The sequence below is a fragment of the Capsicum annuum genome, chromosome 6, assembly GCF_002878395.1.
Source record: "Capsicum annuum cultivar UCD-10X-F1 chromosome 6, UCD10Xv1.1, whole genome shotgun sequence".
Classification (NCBI taxonomy): Eukaryota; Viridiplantae; Streptophyta; class Magnoliopsida; order Solanales; family Solanaceae; genus Capsicum; species Capsicum annuum.
This window is the reverse complement of record NC_061116.1, coordinates 162,813,511-162,819,510: the sequence shown is the minus strand read 5'-3', so window position 1 is coordinate 162,819,510 and position 6,000 is coordinate 162,813,511.

The following is a 6,000-nucleotide window of genomic DNA, read 5'->3' as shown; positions in this document are numbered from 1 at the left end:
TCTTGCTGAATTACCCCAAAATTGAGCCCTTTCTAAAGTAAGGAGATTCAAATTTTAACATATCTTGTTTGTTTACTCATTACCTTAAAGAAACTAATTTTGTATCCGATGTTGGATATTCAGTTCATTTAAGACTCAATTCCACAAAAATTAAGTGTATGCATCCTTTGCATCATGGTTTAAAAATGAGGTTCGTCGGGGTATTAATATTTCTACAAAGTTTAAACATTTACACATTCATCAACTAAAATATATAAATGTATGATATTTTTAGGTACGCCATTCACCAAATACAGCCGCATACGATAATCTCTTGAGAGATATTTCTTGGATCCAGTCGAAGCTAATGGAATGTCCCAATACAAAGTAAATGGGTTTAATTTTTCCACCGAACAACACTCCAGGTCAAGGAAAACAAACAATAGTGGTGTTTGGGTTAAGGGTGATGATGATGTTTATTACTTTGGCATCATACACAAGATCTTAGAACTGGAGTATGCTGGTTTCCCAATAAAAAAATTATCCTATTTCAATGAAGTGGTTTGATCCAAGCACAACAGGCACAAGAGTACATAAGGAGCATAACATCATTGAAGTGAAGCACAATAGGTCGTATCCTATTTACGATCCATTTTTTCCAGTACAAAATGCTAAACAAGTGTTTTATGCTCCTTATCTATTGCGCAATGACAAGTCTAATTAGTGGGATGTGATCAAAACAAGGCCTATAGGGCGGGTGGAAGTTGAGAATGTGCTGGAGACTGAGTATCAAAATGAAATGCAGATTGATCACCAGCTAGTGGATGTTGAATTAGTGGACGGTTTGAATCAACCAGAAAATATTTTTAAAGAAGTTAATATTGCGGAAGAAGAGGCTGAGTGGGTAGGAGATGAGGAAACCTCCGAAGAGGGTGAATGGTTTAGTGGAGAGTTTTCAAACGAGGAGGATTAGTTGTATAGGTTAAATTTATTATGTATTAATATGTAATATACTATTTAAGTTTATTGTTTCCACTTTTTCATGATTTATATAGTAATAAAAATATTCTTGTCTATATCTCGTGTTGTTGGAGCGATTTGAAGTGTGAATTAGTAACTTGACATTAGTTACTTGGAATGTTTTCTTATATATTCATTTTGTAGGCACTAACAACTTGTTAAATTCACATGATTTAGATGTCAAGCAAAGGTGACAAAGGTAAGGGGAAATTAGTTGATACTACGAAACCAAAAAAGAAAAGAGAACCATCCGCCTTATAGACGACCGACAGGTATTCATATATCTGAGGGTCGATTTGCTGATGCACCAGCACGAGCCTTATATTCTAGGTTGCCCGAGGATTTGATACCTACTCCTACGCATATGGGGCCACTACATGGGTCTACATCAACCCATTCTCCTCTTATGATCGTGCCACTGTAAGAACAGTACTATCGTACGGCTGCTGGCCTCTCCAGATATCTACCATCATTGATACCCTCCTACAGCAGTCACGCATCTTTACACAGTAATTCTGTTGGATCTATTGGGTTGTTAGATTTTTAGCTTGGAGTCACTCTATCTGGTGCTTCTGATCCGCCCACACCAGTGCATCCACCAACCCTTACTAGGCAGCCAGGAGACAAAGATGATTCTGTGAGGATTTATATGGTTCCAGTTGTGAAAGGGTAAGATTTCTAAATATAATAATGTTACTCATTTTTTCCATTACTATTTTAATGTTACCATTTCATCTTCTGTTGTAGATTTTAGCCGGATGCTGGAGTTGGAAAAATGGTGCGAATATGCATTAGTCGGCACTTCAACGGCTACTGGATCAGCTGGGAAAAGGTTCCAGAACTTGACAAAGATAGAATGTTTAAAAATTTAAGGTAAAAATTTAACTTATCGCCTACTTATTAACAATTTGTTAGAACACAAGATTGAATATTATATTTTGGTTCTAGAAATTTTACTGGTGGGATACTGCAAATGAATTTCTTATAAAGAGGAACTTTTTTCAAAGATGTAGAGGCAGATTTAAAGATCTATTGGATTATGCTCAAAAGAAATCGGTAAAACCTAAGTGGATTCCTGAACCCTTATGGCCACTGTATCAGCGCCAGTGAAATAGCCCAGAATACCAATTGTTGAGAGAAAAAGGAAAAAGAGCCCGGTCATCATTCAAGGGTGGCTCCCTACATACTGTGGATGCTAGAAGTACTCTTGCAGTGAAAGAAAATTTGGTATGTAACTTTTGCAGTTTTAATTCTTTGTTTCTATTTAAATTTTTTTATTATTTAAACATTGAAAATTTTTTCATATGCAAGAAAAAGAAATGGGTAGGGAACTACCAACTGATGAGGTTTTCTAGGTGACTCATCTGAGAAAGAAATTGAACCCGAATGATGAAGATGTTTGGATTAAACCTCGTGCAAAAGTTGTCCTCGTAAGAAATAAATTTTGAATATATGAATCTTTTTCTCAAATTTGATATTATTCAACTATAACAACTTTAGTATTTTTTGACTGTTAGTATTAAATTTACCTTGAATATATATAGGACAATCTTAGGCGTCTTCTTGGTGAGTATCGTAGTAGTCTGCCTCCTGGAAGTTAGGGTGACCCAATACCCCAGCATGTATGAAATGAGTTATGGACAAAAGCTCCGGGTCCTGCAAATAGAGGTCATTTCTACGGATGCCACACTTAGTTATTTTTTTTTAAATTCCCAGAAAAACCGACCACAAGTGGTCAGTTTTTCTATATATTTTTTATTTTTTCCAAAAAACCGACCACATGTGGTCGGTTTTTCTAGTTGTTTTTTCTGTAAAAAACCGACCACATGTGGTTGGTTTTGTCTATATATTTTTTGCAAAAAACCGACCACTTGTGGTTGGTTTTTTATAAAATTAATTTATTAATTTAACTAAATACCGACCACATGTGGTCGATTTTTATAAAATTAATAAAATTAATTTTATAATAAACTGACCACAAGTGGTCGGTTTTATAAAATTAATAAATTAATTTAATAAAAATCAACCATAGGTGGTCAGTTTTTAGTTAAATTAATAAAATTAATTTTATAAAAGACCGACCACTTGTGGTCGGTTTATTTTTCCCTAAAATTAATTTTTTCATTTAAATAAAATAATAATAAATTTTAAAAATGAATATATATATATTTTTAGAAAATCGACCACTCATGGTCGGTTTTTAAAAAGCTACCACTACTTTTCCAACCTAAGATTTTGGTCGAATTTGTGGTTGGAAAATGGTAAAAACCGACCACTTGTGGTCGGTTTTGTTGGTGGATTTTCTTCTTTTTTTAGTAGTGTTCTAGCCAATCCTTGCTGAAAAATGTATACCTTGGTTATATTTTGACTAATATTTAAAAAACTAATAAGAAGTATCAATTTAATTAGACACTTACACTAACACAAGTATAACCAGTTTCAAAAATAAATACACCTTGACCCACAACGCTTGGCCTCTTGTAAACACTTTTTCCACCAGTTTTATCAGTGTTGCTTGCGCTGATTTTTTTTTCCGCTTTTTAGTTGAAGATTGTCATGAGAAAACATACTAGAATAACAAATTAGTTAAGAAGTAATCTAATGATAAGATTTTAAGTAAGCTAATGAGATTATTACAAATTTTGTGGCTGGTTTGGATTTATGATTGGGATTTTGTAGACAGCCCCTCTTGTTATAATTTGCTTCTTTGAAAATTAAACATGCCATTGACACCCAAATTTTGGAAAAAAATTTAGATTTTGTCACTTCACTAATCTCTTTCATTCTGTTCTTTGGTGGACTATCAGGCATTTGTGTCACTTCAGGTGGCTCAACTATAAAATTTTTGTTATCTGGACACATTTTCAAGTTTGGAACTAGCTGAATAAAGTAAGAATATACCTTCATATATGCCTCCTTTTTGTATTAGTTAGAAATTTATTGTGATGCATCCAAATTCAAGTAGTTCATCGTTGTTGTACCATGTGCACAGGAAATTTCTTTTAGTTCATATGATTTATAACTACATTTTTTGGCCACAAATTCACAGTATGCTTGTATGCCCCTCCATCACTTCAAATCCTTGATCACCATTTCAGTCAATGTTGCACTGCATTGATCTTTCTACATTTACATTGAACGTCATCATTGCTATTGGAGATATGTTATCTGTCCAAGGATCAGCAAATGTTCTTGCCTTACTCACCCTTCTCATCAATTTAATCTTGGTTTCTTCCAACATTGAAATAATAGTCTTTCTCCTAGGAACCAAAATCCAAGCATTAAAGCTCTCTGGCATGTTATTATCCACACTGTCACACTTGAAAATGTGTTGAAGTAAGCCTTTTACTATCTCTCCTTTCCAAAAAATTATAAGATCTTCAATAATACCTCTACCCAACCTGGATAGAGCATTAAGATTATGCTTAAATTATGCCTCAAAAGTTGATCGAGCACAAGCCCAAAATTTCTTCCTTCTCTCTATTCCTCTCCATTTCTTTGACCAATTAGCTAAGATCTGTGTAGCACTTAGTTTGTGATCACATTCAGGAAGTATTTCTTCTGTAGAAGCAACTAGTCCCTGCAGTTTCAAAACAAAAGGATGAAGTTAGGTAGTTTTGGTCTATATTAAATTTAATAAATATAGTTACCTTTTGCATATCACTGATAATAGTGAGCTGAGAACCATCTCCTAAGTTGAGATCAACTTGCAATATAATCAAGAACTATCTCCATGTTGCCTTGATTTCTTTATCAATACTGCCCATGCTATTGGAAAGATTTGATTGTTTCCATCCTTAGCAATAGCTACCAATAGCTAACCTTGACAAACAATTTTCAAAAAACACTCATCCAACCCTATATACTTTCTGCATTCCTCTTGATATTCTTCTTATAGCATCAAAACATATGTAGAAAGAGTGAAATTATTTCATTCCACTATCTGAATTGGTCAGCTTCATAACACTCGCACTACCAGGATTTGTTTGAAGTAACATATCATTATAGTCTAGGATTCTGTTAAATTCATCCACATGGTCCTTTATGATTTCTTTCAAAATCATCTTTCTTGTCTTTAAACACACTGTCTTGCTTACATAAACATCAAACTCTTTCCTAATCAATTCTTGACTCTCTCACCATTTGATAGTTGGTTGGAATATAATCCTATCTTTACGATAATTTGACAGAAATTGTGAATTACAAAGAAAATTAGTATTGGTCCGAGTACGTGTGTGCCTTGGTTTGTAGGTCTTAATAGTAAAGTTCCCAGTCCTCCCTTCTTTTCTAGCAAACAACAATCATGGACAACCACTTTTACATCTCACTTTTACTCTATAACTCTCATTAACATACTTGTCTAACTCAACCCCCTTATTTATAGCATATTCTGTAACTGCTTCCCTAAACTTATTTACACTTTCAAATACTAAACCTAGCTTCCACACAACTACTTCACAAGTTGGATCATATATCACTGATCTACTCTTTTTCCTTCCCCTTAACTTCTCTCCCTCAAATTCATCATCAGAAATAGGCAGCAAATTATCATCACTGTGAAAACTATCACAATTCTTTCAATTTACACTTGTAATTGTTCTTACCATTTTCAATATCATCAAACCTATCATCCAGATCAACTTCACCCAAAAAAACTTTTGCTTTCTATTTCTTTTTGTTTCTTCTATTTTCTCTCATAGACTCTTATATTTTTCTTCACTATCCTCAATTCCTCGTGCACATCACTTCCATAGTCAATAGATTGGTCAAAATCATCATCATCACCATTACTGCCTCTAACTTCTTCTTTTTGAACAACAAGTCCCTCTTCTCCTTAAACAGCAAGTTCAACTAGTTCTTGGGCAGCTGTTTCAAGTTCTTCTTCAGTGTTAGTCCGATCTATTAAACTATAACCATTATCAAATCCAACTTTCTCTGCACTTTTAGATCTGTCACAAGTATTTGGAACAATAACAGCAGAAGAAGAAGCCAACCCTAGAT